The sequence below is a fragment of the Capsicum annuum genome, chromosome 11 (genome assembly GCF_002878395.1).
Source record: "Capsicum annuum cultivar UCD-10X-F1 chromosome 11, UCD10Xv1.1, whole genome shotgun sequence".
NCBI classification, from domain to species: domain Eukaryota; kingdom Viridiplantae; phylum Streptophyta; class Magnoliopsida; order Solanales; family Solanaceae; genus Capsicum; species Capsicum annuum.
Window position 1 is genome coordinate 29977063 of NC_061121.1, and position 20453 is coordinate 29997515.

The 20453-nt window shown below is 29.6% G+C and overlaps 1 pseudogene; it reads right to left on the reverse strand.

Moving 5' to 3' along the window:
- Nucleotides 1-371: 371 nt before the first annotated feature.
- LOC107846564 overlaps nucleotides 372-20453 on the reverse strand; it is a 138540-nt pseudogene continuing 118458 nt past the window's right edge.

Sequence of the window (20453 nt, forward strand, 5' to 3'; positions counted from 1 at the left end):
ACATTATAGTGTCTCTATACCTCATACTCGACTTTCTAGTGGGTTTATCCTGCATATTATTGATAAATGAAATTATATAATGACGAAAAATGTCACAATCTCTCCAAACTTTGTATTTATTAATATAATACGATACAAAATAACATAATACAATACAATATGATAAATTATGAAACAATACGTAACAACCATCCAAACACAAATACAACTCTTAGACGTCAACTTAAGCATATCCTATAATTAACAACGTACCATAGACTAATTAAGTTGCATAGATGCACTTATATGCAACTAATTGAGCACAATTTGCAATCAATACTTCATATTATGAAGTTCATGAACATCAGAATAATCCTTAATCTCATCAACTACTAACTAATTAATCTAGTCTTGTACTGATATCCACGAGCAGCGTGCATAAAGTGGAACAAATTCAACACTCCCAATACTGCAATAACATAGTAAAAGTTAACAACTCTCCTAACATTAATGTCCTTAGATAACCAATCTGGATGTCCATGCCCCCCTGTAGTTTTATGCAAAATGTTCACCAATATGATGCTTAAATCGTATTTTTAGGAAACTCCTTATAGTATAACTCAATTTGATCAATAATGCTAAAAGCATCAGCAAATCCCATAAGAACTAGTTGTGGAGCTAACCACATGACTGTAATAGTTGCTTGTCCATCTGGACTATTGTGTATTATAGCTGAATTTCTTTTCATTTTCTCAACTTGCCCTGCCACAATCACGGACAAAATTGAAAATATTATGCCAATTCCAATTCTTTGTAACAATGTGATCCCACCTTCAATTTTTGTGATTTTTCTGATCGATAGCTCGATGAGTCTACCATAGACTGGTAGTCATATTCCTAGAGTTAATAACCCAAATGATCACTCAATTTATGATTTTTCTCTCAGAAAGTCATTCAACTTTGATTCTTACTCTAAAAGTCACTCAACTATGAGTTCTTTTCTCAGAAAGTCACTTAACTTTAGTTTTTACTTCAAAAACAACTCAACTATGAGTGTCTTACTTACAAAGTTACTCAAGCTATTTAATTAATACTAGTTTAGGTGTACGCGTCTTGCGCGTGTACCTTACTTTAATGAGTTCAAACATTATATTAAATAGGATATTTGTTTAAATAATAAACATGAATATAATAATTAAATTTAATATCTTTTGAGTATGTAAAAATAGAGAATTTATTTATTAAATCTAATCTTTTCCAAAAATATTTTTAAAAATTGATCGACATTCATCTACCATCTTTAAATTGCAACAAAATAATAAAATGATAGAGATATCAAAATAGTACAATTAAATCTAACCTTTACACACAAAATTTTCTCAAAGTCGTCCGACACTCATCTACCACCTGTAAATAATAACAAAATAATACGATAATAGAGATATCAGAATAATACAACTAAACCTACCTTTTGCATACAAAAATTCTCCAAAGCCGACCAACATTTATCTATCACCTGTAAACTGCAATAAAATAATATGATAAAACTGATATCAAAATAATACAATTAAACTTAAGTTTTACACACAGAAGTTTCTCAAAACCAACCGAGATTCATCTACAAACTGTAAACTACCACAAAATAACAAACTAATAGAGATATAACGATAATACAATTAAACCTAACCTTTACCAAAAAAATTTTTTCAAAGCCGACCCACATTCATCTAACATCTGTAAATTAAAATAAAACATTAAGATAATAAAGATATCAAAACAATACAATTAAACCTAACCTTTACACAAGAAATTCTTCAAAGCTAACCGACATTCATCTACGACCTGTAAATTGTATAAAAAAAATATAATAGTGGTCACAAAACTTCGATTTTGATCCAACTAATTCTTTTTTGAGCGAAAATTTTGACCCTAAAGAATGTCTTTGAATGAAAATAAAGAATATATATATATATATATATATATATATATATATATATACACACACACACATGTTGACTTCTATTATGCTGACAACAACAGTGAAGAAGTTAAGAGTTAGAAAATCAAGCATCCACCATCTAAACATGCAATCAAATCAAGTTAGATGAGCATCAATCACATTCTCCAATAGGCAAACAAGTTTGTTCTCTAGTTTTAACGTACATCTCAATATTTATAGAAGTATTTTCTTAATACAGTCCTATTTTTATTTTTCTAATTGAACAGTAGAAAAGATAATATTAATTAATTCTCCTACTACATATTTTAGGAGTCCCATATATTTTAGGAAGTCTAGTTAATATAATAAAAATTAATTAAATAATAAATTAAAAATAGTGAAAAGACAGTTTTGTCTAAAGAAGAATCTTTTAATGAAGGGTAAAAAGTTCAAATTACTTTTCTAAAGGTCTTCACACTTTTAATATTTTACAGATTATAGATTTTTCATGAAAATTTGCTAACATGTACTTTTTATTTAAAACAAAAATTTTAAGAAATAAAAAAAAATCATTTAAACAATCAGTTTAATGACCCTCCCATACCAAAAATTCATTTAAATGGTTTAAAAGAATATCTCCTTATTTCTTAGAATTTTGATTTTACTACTATTTTTCACAATTTTCTTATTCAATAATTACTCTATACTCTAAAGTATATATAGTCATACATATCATCAATTAATATCCTAAAATCACAATCATTTGATTGTACAATTTTTGCTGCTAATTTTACCTCGTTGTAGTGTATATATAATATATTATAATGTTACTAATGTTCAATAACATTTGCTAATGTTTTATATCATATCATTTTTGTTTAAAGTCTATGTTCCTTTTTATCAATTTATTAGGAATAGAATTCATTGTATTTATTTGATGCATATATATATTACTAGAGGAGCATGACCCGTGTCAGCGCGGGCCCAACATTAAGATATTTATTTTTCTTTTCAATCTTGATTAAATAATTTTTTTTAATAAAAGGATTGCATATGTTTTCTAAGATTCATTTGAAATCTAGCATAGGTTCAACATATGTTATTTTAATATGTATTTAGATAATTTAAGTTGTTAACTATTGTAATTTATAATATTTTTTATGTAAGTTTTAAATTAATATATGTTACTTTTCTTGTCCAAATTTTTGTGGCATTGATAGCCAATTATATTTTAAAAATTATTTAAGTTTTTAATTATTATGATTTATAATACTTTTCTTCTATTTCAATTTCAGTAACACTAATATAATTTCAAGAGTCGACCAAATATTTTATATTTCTTAAATTTTTTATGTTGTTAATTATTGTGATTTCTAGTAATTTTCATGTAATTTTTTTGAAATATATAACAGATTAAATTATTTTTAGATATTTTAAGTTGTTAACTATTGTAATATATAATAATTTTTATGTAATTTTTGAATAATATATGCTACTCTCCTTGTCCAAAGTTTTGTGTCGATGATAGCCAATTATATTTTTTAAATAATTTAAATTTTTGATATTGTGATTTATAATATTTTTTCTATTTCAACTTATGTGGCACATTGCTTAAATGACCATAATAATTAATTAGGGGTGATATAGTAAAATCACATATGTCTTAAGTGACTTACAACAACTAATTAGAAGTGACATAGCGAAATTACTATAAAAATTACTTGTGAAAAATTTAAGTTGACCTCATATAAGACGTCAAGTTAATTTAAAACATCAAAGGTTAATTTGTCATTTTTACATCTATTTTATTTTTATTAAATATTATTAATTTTTTAATACTTAAATGACTTATAATAATTAATTATGGGTGATATTTAGTAAAACTATGGTTGAAGCAGCTGAAACAGACATGTCATAAATGTTTATTTTACTTTTTTATTAAATATTATTAATTTTTAATATATAAATAAATTATAATAATTAATTAGGAGTGATATAATAAAATCACGATTGAAGCAACTTAATCAGACATGTCATACATGCTTATTTCATATTTTTTAATTAAATATTATTTATTTTTAATACATAAATAGCTTATAATAATTAATTATAGGTGATATAGTAAAATCATGAATTCAATATTATTAATTTTTCAATACATAAGTGACTTATAATAATTAATTACGGGTGATATATTAAAATCATGATTGAAGCAGCTGAAGTAGAAATCAGTCAACTTTTTAAATTTTTTGTTAATTATTGTTATTTACAGTACTTTTTATTTCATTTTCAAATAACATATGTTGTTTTATATCTTCTTCTGTTCCGTTCCAATTTATGTAGCACTAATATAATTTTGATAGTCAATCAAATATTTTATGTTGACATATCAGTTTATTATTCTTAATTTTTTAATACATAAATGACTTATAATAAGGGGTGATATAGTAAAATCATCGTTTGAAAGACGACAATTTAATTTAAAACATCAAGTGTTAATTTCGCATTTTATGTCTATTTTATTTTTTATTAAATATTATTTATTTTCTTAATACCTAGATGACTCATAATAATTAATTAAGAGCGATTGATTATGTTATTACTATAAAAATTAATATAATTTTATCATATCCAATAGTAATCATCGATAACTCACCGAAGTAGTATATTAATTAAATACGGGATGCTATATTTTGTATATGCAAAATATGATATTATTAAACATTATTGGATAGTGCATTATATTTATCTTTCACAATAATAAAATTTTACTATAGATTTTTCTTTATTTCTTTTTAACTTGTTACATATTGACCCAACACAAATTCTAAGAAAATATTCATTAGAAATTTATTTTATTAAATTAAATTTATTAATTTTGTAATTTAAAAATTTAAAGTTAAGTTTAAATATTAGAATTTTTATATAAGCAATTTTTTTTAAATTTAAATTAACTAAAATAAATAAATAAAAAGATCAATTTTCTAAATAAAAGTCAATTAAAATAATAAAATTGATTTAATTTAAATATTTAGTTGCAATTAATTAAGATAATTTTTATTTTGTCATGATTTATGCTGCACCGATAAAATTTTGAGAGTTGAATAAAACTTTTATCTATTTTTTAAAAAGAATTTTAACTTGTTAATTATTGTGATTTTTAATAATTTTTACATAATTGTCGAATAATATATTTACTCCCTGTGTCCCAATTTATGTGGTTTCGATACAATTTTGAGATTCAATTAAAATTTTTATATATCTTTTAAATATTTTAAGTTGATTTTTCTTTTGTCTCAATTTATGTGGCATTGCTAAAATAATGTGAGTCAATAAAATTTCTATATGTCTTTTAAATATTTTAAGTTGATTTTTATTTTTTCTCAATTTATATGGCATTGCTAAAATAATGTGAGTCAATAAAATTTCTATATGTCTTTCAAATATTTTAAGTTATTATTATTGTGATTTGTGGTAACAAATTAGTTCTGAACATGATAAACAATTAAATAAATAAAAAAAATTACTTTTAATATGTTGTTATAGTTAATTAATATAAATTAATAGAATATATTAGATATTTAAACCATTATGATGAAACAATAGAATTATTATATATTGGGACATGATATATAATTAAGTGGAAATAGTTGGATTTTTTGGTAATTACATGAGGTGGTCGAAATCACCTCTTCTATATAATAGAAAAGAAATATAAGTGGTAATACAAAAAATTATATTATGGTTGAAAAATCAATTTTGTAAATAAATATCACGTTTAAAGTTAATTAAATCTAATCTGCTAAATTAATATGATTCTGAAAATCTTAAAAATTAACATTAACATTATAAGTGAATTGTTATAAACTATTTAAGATATTTTAAAATTTCAGTGGGTTATAAAGTAAACATTAGAATGTGTAATAATATGGTTCAAATGATTTTTTAGTTCTTTTAAAATTTTTATTTTAAATAAAATTTCACGTTAGAAAATTTTAATTAAAAGTTAATTAATTAAATAGGTTGAGTAACTTTATAAGTAAAATATTAATAATTAAGTGACTTTTGAAGTAAAAATCAAAGTTGGGTGACTTTCTGAGGAAAAAACTCTAAGTTGAGTGACTTTTGGAATAAGAAACAAAGTTAAATGACTTTGTGAGAAAAAAATCATAAGTTAAGTGACCATTTGAGTTATTAACTCCATATTCCTATGGTGATCATTATATAACAAAGATGGAACGGGGTCCGGATTTAAAATTTGGGGCTGAGGTAACGATTCTTTTTATTTTTTTTTTAGCTTGTGATAACGTGAATGTGCCCTGTTGTGCCATGGCTGTAACACAAATAATCCCTAATACCCAAATTGGAATTATTTTGAGTGATGGCATTTTACTTCAATTTGTTGGATACTACATAGAGCCCGTTTGGATAAGATTAAAAAAAATTAATTTTTAGTTTAAGTGATTAAAAATTTAAAATAAATATTTATAAATTGAGAAGATAAGTGTTTGGATAGAAGTGATTAAACTGAAAAAAAGTTGTTGATGTGTTTGATAAACAAGTGATGTTAAACACTTTTTGGTTGTTAAAATAATTTAAATGTCGTTAAAGTTGTTAACACTATAAATAAGCTGAATTATTTATAATCTTTAATTCTAAAATAAAATTTTTGAACAAACCTTCGATGTAATGACAGATTCGATAAAAAGAAAGATGAAGAGGTAATTGGAGGGAAGAGATGAAGCAAAGCGGCAAAGAAATTTTTTTATATATTTAAGGGCTGCAATTTTAGTATATTATTGGAATTGAAGAAAAATATAAGGGATAAAAAGGTAAATATTTTGGTCAAACCTAAAAAAATTTTAATCAAAAAAAGCAAAAAACTGAGGCACCAGCTTCTCACTTTTTGATTTTTTTAATCAATTTTTACCTTTTTTTTTTTTTAGCACTTTTAAATTTTGTCAAACACCTTAAAAAGCTAAAAAAAAACTTAAAAGCTGATTTGATCATATTTTAATTCTATCCAAACGAACTCATAGCCTCCAATTATTTGAACAAATGCCATCAATGTTCACTTCACCCTCCATCACTACAACTGCTTTGTTCAAGAACCTGCGTGAAAATACTCTAGCATTTAAGTAACATTATTTTATAAAATAAGTGTTCCAATAAAATAAAATGAATGCATCACCTGTACTTACTGGTTAAATGAAGTTTTCTTCAAGTTGAACCCTTTCAGTAACGGGAGATCATAAAAGATCATGTTACCATCATACTCATATAGAAGTTAATTATTAGTTTTTTGTGAGGCGCGACAAAGACCTTAGTGATGCTTGTGAAAATACTTCCTTCAGGCTTCACATAAACGTACACTTTTGTTCCGATGACAAATAAAATTAGAGACAAGAGCATGAACATAGTAGGGATACCAAATCCAATTACCCAGCTCACAGAATCTTGAATATACACCACAAGGTTACTGCAATGATTAGAATCACAAATGAAGTGTACTACCAATTGAAGAAGCTAGCAATTCCTTTTCTTCCTTCATCTGTTGATGAATCAAATTGGTCCACACCAAATGGGATGGTACATGGACTTATTCCACCAGACCCAATGAATAAAAATCTATGCCCATAACTATAAAGCCCATTTGTTTCTTGTTGGGCCCTTCGCATGTTTGGCCTACTTTGCAAGGAGAAGGGTGTAGCAGAGGTAACCAAGGAATCAAGGTCAATGCAGGCATTCCCTGCCAAATAAAGCAACAAAACGATTTATTATAGCTCATTTGACATCACTTCATTACCAGTTACTCTAAGACTCCCGCTAGAAAATATGTACGTACCATCATTTCAAAAAAGGAGGCAAAAGCAATAGTCCAAAATCAACCAATATATTCATCGAAAATAAAGGCACCAAGCAATATGGAATTAGTAATTCCAGAGCATATATTAAGAACATTGGTAGCAGAGACTACGGCAAGTTGGTCAAATACCCACTTTTAAAACTTATTTTGCCATTTTGACACACGTCTTGAAAAATTTACCATATACTCACTTTATTCCATGTCATCATCCTTTCTTTTCAAGTTAACAAATTCACCCACAAGTTTCTAATAATACATTTTAGCCCACGCCTTCATCCACAATAATTATATACAAAATATCTTGGGTTTTCAAAAATAAAAAAAAAAGACCTCCAAAAGCTTAAAATAGAAGCTTCCGTTTCCCTCCAAAAATCTCCGATTCAGGCACGATTCCGACATTATTTTTCGACGATCAGTTCAAAATCAGTCCACAAACATCATAATCTTGTCCATTGCATCCATTGCTACCCTATTTGTTTGCTGTATTCTCAAACACACTTCCACCATTGTTAAAAAGCTTTCAAATCACTCACCTTACTCAAAACCTCTTTAGAAAGTACTCCCTTTGTTTTAAAAAAAAGATCTAATTTGACTTGACACGGAGTTTAAGAAGATAAAAAAAACTTTTAAATTTTGTGGTGTTAAATTAAAGATATGTCAAACGTACTAATATGCCCTTCAATCTTGTGGTCTTAAACATGCCACGTGGAAAGTTAAAATTAAAAAGTTGCTAAAAAGGAAAGGGGTCATTCTTTTTTAAATGGACTAAAAAGGAAAATAGATCATTCTTTTTTGAAACGGAGGAAGTATATTACAATAGCTCAGGCGACCCAACTCCATTTTTCTATTCCATAAACCCAACGATCATTAATTAGAAACAATATTTGCAATTTCATAATTTTGTACGAATATCTGTCCAGTCATCGACCATCATCGACCAATCATCGACCATGCATATACCCGACATATACCATTAGCATAATCTATGACCGACTAAAGCTTAATTCTAGGATGTCTATTGCAAAATTTGTTTTGATTTTTGGTGATTTCATGGAAGAATGGGAGGAGACTCCCAAAATGTTGGAAATGGAAATCTTTTACTACGGTGACATTACCCATTGCGGTTCGCCGCAAGGGTTCATACGACGACTTGGTTGCAGGCGTAATGGAGATTGAGGATATAAACTGCACGCCAAGCGACTTAGTGATTAGTTATCTGATATATTCGAGTGAAAAAGTGCATCCTACGATCATAAATAATGATAGACATGTGTCGTTGTACATGATGGATGTTGGTGCTGATGGATTTAGGCCTATTTTAAGGATAAATGTAATTGAGAGGCCCTTTGAAGAACATTTGAATTCATCACCACCCCCACCTAGGCGCCCGGTAGTCGATGGCGATTTGAATGATCATGAGAATGATGATGATAATCCAATTAATATGGAAGACGATTCTATGGATATGGAATACGATTCACCGGACTCGCAAGATGTGGAAGAAGATTGTGGAACGAGATCACAACCAAGTTATTCCTTCACCAATGGAACTAATTTCTATTGTGATAAAATATTCGTTTACAAGAAAGAGCTGAAAATGCTACTAGATGGAGCATTGGTGAGACAGTCTTTTGGTTATATTACAGAGAAGAGTTGTACCAAATTGTCGAAGGTGAAATGTGTATCTCATGATTGCGGCTGGTTGTTGCGGGCAAGGACGTACAAATCCTTGGACAGATTTTGCATTTACAAGTGTGTTGGATTCCACACATGCGGTGTTGAAAACTCCACAGGCAGGCATAAGAAAATCTCATCCGAGATCATCGCTTCACTATGCAAAAATTATTTTTGTGATGGTAAGGATTCAAGCATAAGAAAAATTCAGAGGATTATGTTTAGGGAGATGCATTACAACGCAAGCTATTGGATGTGTTGGAAGGGAAGTATAATTATGAAGAACATCATTCGTGGGACATCGGAGCACGAATTTGCTTACTTTCCAGGTTTTTTCCACATGGTGGAGTTATTGAATCCCAGTTCTTCTTACTCTATCATGATTAACAAGATGGATGGATCATTTTTGTTCTACTTTTTTTCTTTCGGAGCTTACATACGGAGATATGCCCACATGAGAAAGGTAATTGTCATCGATGACACACATTTGTATGGCAAGTACAGGGGTGTGTTGCCGAGTGCCGTTGCACAAGATACCAAAAATCATATATTTCCAATTGCCTTTTGTGTTGTGGATAAAGAGAACAATGCTTCTTGGACCTTCTTCTTCGAGAAGTTGAAGTCTATAGTAGAAGATGAACCAGATCTCTGTATCATCTCTGATAGACACATTTGTATTGCTGATATTTTCTTTTGTGTTTACAATCGTGTGCATCATGGACTTTGTATGAGGAACCTCGTTGAAAATCTTCGTATAAATCAACACTATGAAGAGCATTTTTATCTATTCTATGCCACAATAAAGGCTTATTCTCTTAATGAGTTTAGGGAGCATTTTGTGTAATTGAAGAATAAATGCCCTAAGGCAGCACATGTCCTTGAAAATATGCTTAATTTTGAGAAATGAAGTAGAGCACACTTCTCGGGAAATAGTTATAATGTGATGACCACAAACATCGCCGAGTCACTCAACTCTGTGTTGATGGATGAATGAAACTACCCTGTGTCGTACATATTTAATTCGATTGCTAAAAAATTTGGTGAAAATTTCAGGGAGCGGCATGCATTTGTTGGTAATTCAAACAACAAATTTGTGCCTTGTGCGGAAAAAATACTAAGGGATAATAAGAGTGCGAATTATTCCTTATATGTTACTAATACTAACGGGGATCTCGACTAATTTACTGTGTTCAGCAACTGTGTTACTGCTAAGGTCAATCGCTTGGAGAGAAGTTGTTCTTATAGGAATTATGACTTAGTGAAACTGCCGTGCGAACATGCGATGGCGGCTTTGTGAGAAAAGTATGGCGATGGTGAAGGTTATGGTAACTCCATCTACGAGTACTTTTCGCCTATTTATAAAGTTGAAACTTACCTCTTTTCATACTCTGAAGCTATTAACGTTGTCTCCCTAAAGTCCGAATGGACTGTTCCATAGGTATTGCAAGAAACGCAGATTGTTCCACCCCCTACGATCCCAAACTCAGAAGGAAGAAATTCAAACGCATTAAGGGCATCAGTGAAACATTCAAGTCCAAAAGGAGGAATAAGTGTTCAATATGCAAGAAATCTGGGCACAAAAGAACCACATGTAGCATGACCAACAAATGTTAGATAGACTTTTTTTTCTTTGTTTGTAAAGCCACTGTTAGGGGGGGGGGGGGGGTAATTGTGCATTTCTATAGAATTTAATATTCAGTTGTAATCGACTATATGCTTTGTCTACGGTAGATAACATCAATCTATGATATATCTTTTACATGATCGATCAAATAATTGTTAATGGATATATGATTACTCATCAAACATGTTGTATGGGTATTTTTACTGTCCTATCTCTCCAATTAATGCATTGAACCATCGTTTCCTATTCTCAATTAATTAAAAGCTGCAAACACGTCTATTCACATAAAAAACCGCGAGTATACTCAAGTTAAACCTTTTCTATTCCCACACACGTTGACTGATCATTGATTGAGAATATGAAATGACACCTTCTATGAGTCCGTAAGTATAGTGATAATTTCTATGTAAGCATTCAGTTCTACCTAAACCAAAAAGTTCAAAACCCTCTTCTTCTTCATAAAAAAAAATCATGCCTTCTAGAAGGATACCTCTACGTCCTATCAGACGATTCCCCCTACGACACTATGATCTCCTACTGTTAAGGAACAATTTTGATCACCTCTTCCATGGATTGGGTTAATACCGCATCTACTTAAAGCGTGAACTCCGTTGAATTGCTTATTTCTTGAGGGCAATTTTGGAAAGGCTAGGCATGAAAGGCCCCGACTACATCATCCCCGGCATCCCCCTAAATTTAGTTTTAAGTTTTTATTTTAGTTTATATTTATAAGTTTTTGTATTTATTCATTGCAGAAGAAGCTTTCTTAGTTAGGATTCTTGTTAGAAGAAAGCTTTTTTTTTTTTTTTTTTAAATTTTTTGCTATTTTTGATCATGGAAAATCTATGTACTGCAATGAACAAAATGAATATAAGTATTTCAGTTTAACTATTATGTTTTTCCTCTTTTTTGTGACTTTTGATTTTTGTGTTGGTTCTTCTGTATCAATGGTGGAATTTTGCACAACCAAATTTTCAAAATTTTATTGCTTGTTCAATGAATACAACTGTAGATTGACTTGATTAAATTCACGAAGAGTAAAAATTATATGACAATAAATTAAGATCACATATATAGTCTATCATCGATCTTAGACACTGTCATTCCTTGATTAGACATATAGGTCGATCGTAAACTATATGAATCGATGGACTATCAGTAACTTGTAATTTGAAAGAAAATAATAAATTAAAAAAGGTTTAAACACATAATCACATAATTTTGGGGTGGTGAAAGAAAATAATTAAATTAAAAAAGCTTAAATACATAATCACATGCTTTGAGGGTGGTGAAAGAAAATAACTAAATTAAAAAAAGTTCAAACACATAATCACATGATTTAGGAGAGGTGAAAGATAATAATTAAATTAAAAAAGTTTAAACACATAATTACATAATCTTGAACTGTTGGTGACACTTAATAGATTGTCATCGATGTTGAACCATGTCAATAATTAAGTAAAAATAATACTTGTTCTTTAAGAGTCCATCGATTCATTTGGTCTACCATAGACTTACACTATAGGTCGTGCATCGATTGCTCTCTTGATCATTCATAGATCACATAGATTTATGTACACGGTTATAGACCCTTACTTGGATGTTGTTTAAAAATGAATAATTAAATAAAAAATAAATAAATCATGAATTTCCACACATATGAAGGAGTTTAAATAAGTCACATGGTCTTGTTAGAGCTCACACAAATTGGGGGTGGTGATTGAAGGATTATGTGGATGGGTAGTGGTTGAACAATCAATATCCTAATAGTAATGTTTGTCCAAGAACAAGTATGTTTTGAGGATGTTGATTGTTCAACCACTACCCATCCACACACTCTTTTGATTTGGGGGTGGTGATTCAAGGAATATGTGGATAGGTAGTCATCAAATACAATCAACATCCTTAAAACATATTTGTGCTTTGACAAACATTACTCTTAGAATCTTGTTTGTTCAATCACTACCCATCCACACTCTTTAATTCACCACCCCTAATTTGTATAAGCTCTAATATGATTATGTGACTTATTTGAACTCCTTCATATGTGTAGAATTTGATACTATATTTATTGTTTATTTATTTATTTATTCATTTTTAAACAACATGCTAGTAAGGGTCTATAATCATGTACATACATCTACGAGATCTACCAATGATCCAGATATCAATTGATGCACAACATACAGTGTAAGTCTACAATAGACCACATTGATTGATGGACCCTCAAAGCATAAGTATATTTTTTACTTAATTATTTTCTTTTTAAACAGGTTATTAAGGGTCCATCGATTACGAGTATCTACGGTAGACTTTAATATCTCGTTGATGATTGACATAGGTCATGATCAATCACAATTTATTAAGTATCACCAACAATTCAAAAAACACAATTACTGTTTCAATGGTAACAAACGGCTAATTTTGTACTCCTTCAATGTTAACAGTTCTTTTTTACTTCATATATAAAGTCCTCCATCCCTCATTATTTTATTTCATCTATTTTTTTTTATTTTAAAATTCTACAATGTCTCAAGCATCTCAAACATCCAATTCTAAAAAGACTCTAATTTGTCATTATGGAAATGCGGCTGTCTTGAGGATGTCACACACAGACGCAAATCTGAGTCTCAAATTTTATAATTGTGCAATTGCGAAGATGAGTCGTGTATGTGTTTTAAATTACATAAATCGTTATGCAATTATTTTTTCTAGGATAATGGAGTATGCTAGTTTTTTAAATGGCTTGATGAGGTATCACCTCCAAGCAGTCCATCAACGTTGAGTCCGGAATCCTAGAAATCAAATTTTCATGGCGTGACAAAATTTAATCTACTACAAAGGCTTCGAGAATACAAAGAAAATAGAGATTTCCCTATGACTTTGTTCAAAGAAGTCGAAGAGAAAAGGAATCACTTGAAAGTATTGCTACAAGACACCCAAATAGAGAGGAATCAACTAAAACAAAAATTGATTTTGGCCGAAAAAGGGCGAATTGCCTAAAAATGATGTTATGTGGTATAATGCTAGTATTCATTGTTTGGAAAGGTGTAACATAGATTTAGTGAGATTGAATAAATAAAAATGCTTCTATTTTTCTATAATGTTAATACTGTTTTTCATAGAATCATAGTTGATCAAACTACACATCAACTTAAAATTGAGTAGCATGGTAATGATAGACTATGCTAGCAGTATACGAAAGATAAAATATACATTCTATGATATCAACCATACACTATATCAGTTATGACAACACATTGTATATTCAAATTTCATGCAACAATATAGTTAAAACAGATTTAGTGAAGATCCATAGCGACTTTCATAGAATAAAAGAATGTTTATTGTTGACACTTAATTTTTGCACTCCACAACTAAATTTAATCCTGAGTTTCTTCAGTTAAATAAAATCAAAATATTTATTTCATCCGAATAAAAATTTTTCAAAATATTTTTTGTACGTGATTTTGTTATTTTAAGTAGCGATTAAATATTATCATGTTCAGTTATACGAGATTATATAATTTGATTACTTAAATATTTATTCTATGAAATATTAAATTTTATTAAAGGATTATTTTAAAAATAAATATAATGATTAAAATCTTAATTTTAATATAATTTCTTATCAAAAACATTTATTTGGATAAATATGCATTTGATTTTATTAAATCAAGAAGCTTAGGATTAAAAGAAGTATTAATTCATATCAAATTTCAATTTAATTTAGTCAATCTATTAGATTTGACCCTAATTGAAATAAAATTGGCCATAATTGCAATGCAATCCGTCAATTGATTTTTAATTTGGTCAAAATTAAATAAATATGGATAAATTTTAAATCCCAATTGGGGTTATATTTTAAATAACATCAAAATTCCCAAAACTCTCATAACTTCTATCCAATTTCCACAAAAAAAATAATTTCAAATTGTACTATATTGTACTATTTTCCTCCAACTTTGTCCTTTCCAAAATTTAAAATTCAAAAATTGTACTTTATTGTACAATTCCCCCCAACCTTTTTCCTTTTTTTCAAATTTCAATTTTGAAATTCAAAAATTGTACTACATTGTAAAATTTTCCCCTACATTATCTTCCACCTCACTTTATCTTTGATTTTAAAATTTCAAAAACATCCCTAAATGCTTTTTCTCTCACGTTGGTGGATGACAAGAAATAAATCCTCATCCTTTCCTATAAATACTTTTCTCCACATTGGTGGAAAAAAGAAAAAAAAATCCCTTCTCTTCTATAAATACTACCACTACTTTGGTAGAGAAAAGGGGATTGAAAAGTAAGAAAAAAAGAGGCTAGAAAGGTGAAAAAATCCTTTTGAGCAAAACAGTTATTCTTATTTAATATTTTTTTGTTGTTTCATAGAGTTGGTCGGCTAATCAAAATTTTTGAGTTGCTGGCGACGTTTTTCGGTGGTGGTTGATTCCGATGAAACTCGTAGTCTCATTTTACCGCCCCCCCAAAACTAAACACGTCTTTTTTTTTTTTTAGTTTTATTATCGTTTTTTACTTCATCTTTTTCTTCTTCGTAGTTCGTAGTTATAATTTTGTTTGCTGGGATTGTTTGTTGTAGATGGCCTTGATGACCATAGGATGTTGTGGTATCGATATTTTAATTATTTTCATGTTCATGATATAAAAATGAGCTAGCAATAGTTGTACATGCCTTTTTTGACTTTATTCTTTGATTATTATAGATAAAGTTTCAATCTTTGCTTAAAAGATGTACTTATGCTTTGTTTAAACTAATTGTTGGTGGATATGTTTGTTTTTAGCATTTAAAGTTATTTTCTTTATGTTGAAAAGAATAGTTAATATTGATTGTTTCGCCTTTTTCACCTTATTCTTTGATTATCTTGGATAAAATTTAGATCTTTGCTTGAAAAACATACTCATGTCTTATTTAAACTCATTGTTGGTGAATATGCTTGTTTATAGCATGTAAAGTTATTTTCTTTATGTTGTAAAGAATAGTTAATATTGATTGCTTTGCCTTTTGACCTTATTCTTTGATTATTTGGAATAAAGTTTAGATCTTTGCTTGAAAAACATACTCATGTCTTATTTAAACTGATTGTTCGTAGATATGTTTGTTTTTAGCATGTAAAGTTATTTCCTTTATGTTGAAAAAAATAGTTAATATTGATGGTTTTGCCTTTTACTTTTATTCTTTGATTGTTATGTATAAAGTTTTGATCTTTGCTCACAAGACAAACTCATACCTTGTTTAAATTTATTATCGGTGGATATGTTTATTTTAGCATGTAAAGTTATTTTTTTTAAATTGAAAAAATAGTTATTATTTTTTATTTTGCCTTAATAAAAATAGTAATTAGTTAAGTCAAGAATTTATCATTTGTTTGCTAATTATTTTAATGGATTTCAAAATCCTCATATAAGAGATGAAGTGCTAGCTTTATTTTCATCCAAGATGTTTATTTCTCTTTTATTCGCATGTTGTTTTGTCAAAATGATGAGAAAGTTCGTACTTTTGTGGCTAAATAGAATTATTTGAATATTTTTGACTTATGCATAGTATGATTGTTGAACGATAGTTCACTTTTACAGATGCTAAACTTTTATTCTTAAACTTTTATTTTTATTTTCTTACTCCGGATTGTTATATGTGCTCTTTGTGTGTGCAAAGACTTGATTCATTTTTTTATTTTATTCATAATATCAAAATAGAATCAACGATGTCTTAAAATATAAATCATAGATCGTTACACGTTTTTCCATAAAATGTTGGTTGTAATTTAGATGTATGAATTTTCGTTAATGTCGCGTTAATTGAAATTTAAAGATTCTCTTTCTTGAAAAGTTAACGTTTATTTTCTTTTGTTATATGGATTAGTGTCTATGTTTCTTCAAATTTAGAAGTCATGAGTATTTTTCTTGTTGCCTCATCCCTTTACTTTCGCAAGCTTACATTGTTTATTTCTCGCATTAATTCATTGAATATGACCTTCTTCCTTTTATCTTTATTCATTCTTAATATGAACATAAATCATGAGTCGTGCAAGTGGATGTCTTTGCTTTGCATTTTATCTATTAACTCTCACTCTTATTATACGTATGCAAGTGTGCATATCATTGTAATTCAAAAATTGATTTTTGATATTTTCTTTTGCTTTGAAATATGTAACTATTATGCCTTGAATGTATATTAATTTCTTTATCTTTTCTTTGCATGCAAAAAATATCTCGAGTCCAAATGGACTCCTTTCCTCTTGCATTTCGTAATGGATTAATGAGGCTCAACTCTTCGAGTCAAGTTCGAAGTTTAAACCCAAGGTCTACTACATGGCGTGCGGGTTCTAGAAGATTGATGAAGAAGGAAAATGGGTCAAAACCCATTGATGATGTCATTAAGAGACTTGAAACGTCTCAATTTTTTTGTATTATTGTCTTCTATTTATTTATTCATTTAGTCATTTATTTATTCATTCACTTGGGCCTCGAAGTCAAAGTTGTATTTTAATATAGGTGAGGCAGATTTGGGGCCTAAAAGGTTCGAAAACTAGCTTAGGACAGGTTGTGGGCCGAAAGCCCAATGTTTAGATTAAGACAGGTGCAAGTGGGCCAAAATCTCAATTAGATTAGGACAAAGTCTATTGATTTGGGCCCAATGACCTAAGTTTTTTATTTTCTCCCCAGCCCCTTTTACATGATTTGTTATTAATTTGTTTAGACTTAGTTAAAATTCCTACTAAGTCGTTCAAATTTATTTTACACAAGTCTTTTCCTTAAATCAATTAGTTTTCAACAATCAATCTTTCTTTTTGAAGTTAGTCAAAAGATATTTTCAAACAGTCCGGATAACCACAAGTTAGTGGATACTCTTGGTGCCTTAATAACCTTCCACGAATATTAATAGGAACCGTTTACTCAGAATCTTCAAACTTAAATGATTTTTTTTGTTTTGGATCGTTTAAGTAACTTTCAAAGGTTTTCTTAATTCCTTTTCAAAGAAATTAAGTGGAGATCTTAATAGTCAAAATTTTTGCAAAACAGAAATGACGACTCTGCTAGGGATATTTCACTAGGTTTTAACCAAATGTTTGATTACATCTTTTGACTAACTATTTAAATTACTTACGTGTTTATATGTTTTAATTTTGCGGAATTTAATTATTGCATCTTATAGCATAATCCTGTATTGATTATTAAATTATTTTGGGGTTTCGTGGATGTCTTGACCCTTGTTGTTTAGTTTCAAATAAAGTGTTGGAAATACGACGGTTTATTAGTACGTGAGGGGTCTGATGGCTGTTCGTATTTTCAAACCCAAGTCGTTTGCTTGGGAACCTAGTTCAAATTCGCTCTAGACACCTAGGATAGAGCAAAACCAAAATCCTATTTTAGGCATGAACCTAGGATGATTCAATAACCGAGGGGGCATTGGGCCCATTAGAAAACTTGTCCTACGCCTATTGACCTCAAGTCAATTACAAACGAATCATATTTATGTGTTGAAGAAATATATGTTTGTTTAATCCAATCCATTATCCTTTGGGGGGTCGGGAGAAGGCTTGCTTTGCTTACTTTCATGTAAGGATGCCTCAATTATACACCAATTGAGAAAGGAATTGAAGAAAGCCAAGCATGAAAGTGATTGATTTGGACAGTTGCATCTAGGGCACGGCTATACAGAAATTACTTGATCATCAACTGATCTCGCCAATGACAAGAAGTGGAAAAAGCTGAGAGGGCGAAGGCCGATAGAAGAGCATTTAGGAACTAGTATTTCCTATCCCCTGCGCGAGACATTATTCTTTTTCTCATGTTATTTTCCCTTTCCCTAAAGATTGTATCCCTTTTGTTCAACTTTTGTAGACATTTATGTCATTTATGTATACCGATGAAGGTTTTTGGAGATAATGGATTGGCTTTAAAAAGACGTATATTTTCTTCAAAATTCGTTAGGCCTAAATCCTTGGCTCAAAAGGGTCACCCAATTAGGATGTACGTTTATTACAATATGCTTGTGTAATATAACTGTTTATGTGCTTTTATGTCTTATGTTGATTCAAATCAAAGGCGAATTGATACAATCCCATTTTCCATATAGCATCTCTAGGCAGAAATATACCCCACTATAAAAAATCCAACCAAACATACTCCAAGTCTCCTAGAAAGTCCGCAATCATTCTTAAAACTTCCTAAAAGCTCGCTAATATTTTAGGAAGACTAACTGTGGACTCAGAAGAAGCCATTATATGTTCGAACTACGCAAGGCCTAATTTCTCCTCCGTGAGCTACGTAGGTGGCCTTTTGACCCGGCCCCTATCTTTAAAAACTTTCTTGTTCTCCACTTTCTTGAAAGAAGTAATAAGGTCGGAAAGAAGAAGAGTTGAGCCTTCCTAATAAATTTCACCTATTCATATCATTGAGAAAAATCTTGTTCATTGAAATTCGTGAGTCATCATTACTTCATGGATCAATTTGCATGAGATGAGAAACATCTCTATATGTTTATCCCTTACCTTATCATCTTGCTTTGCTTATTACTAACGGAATCTAACACGTCAGACTTTGAGTTGTTTTTACTTTGCAGAAAATAGAAACTACTTTGTGTTGGCACAAAATGACCCTACTTCACTAGATCAAAGTAAATAAAAGATCCCCCACTTGATTATAGCTTTGTTATAGGAAAAGAAAAATGACTAGTAGTAAAACTGGGATGTACCAATCATTTTTCAAAACCTTTAATAATGGTCTCGAGGATGGAATAAGAAAAATGTGAGGGAAGAATTTTCCAAGACAACCGGGATCATGGAAGATGAATTAGAGGAAACATTGTTAAACTGGACCTCCACTCCGCTCATAACTCGTTACCATCGTGGTAGATGAAAGGACAATTACTAGTAGTTTTAAAAAATCGATGATAATCTAGAGGAGGCCCCGTGATCCACCCTTTTATGTTTTGAATTTTTCTTTTTGTGTGTTACTGCTTTAAAAAAAGGAATGGGCATACATTTGCACGGGTCATGAGTCGTAGTTTGTATTTATTTCTCAAATTTCAATGAAAAGGTTTCCCTTTATTCAAGAAGTTATTTTGAAATATGATTATTGTCTTGTGATAATCTAACTTGGTTTGTTTCAGTAGCAGTAATTTTTAAAACCTGTCATTGTCATGTCATGTCAAGGGTTAGACGAACAAAGTGAGGGAAATGGTGATGAATGGAAAGACCATGATGAGGAGTGGTTAGCGGAAGACATAGAAGAACTTGTAAATCGGAAGGAGCCTTACCTGGAGGAAACTAAAAAGAACTCATCCACTTGTTTGGTCCTACGATGATATGCCAGGATTGAGCACTAATATCATGTTGCAAGAGTTACCAATCCAG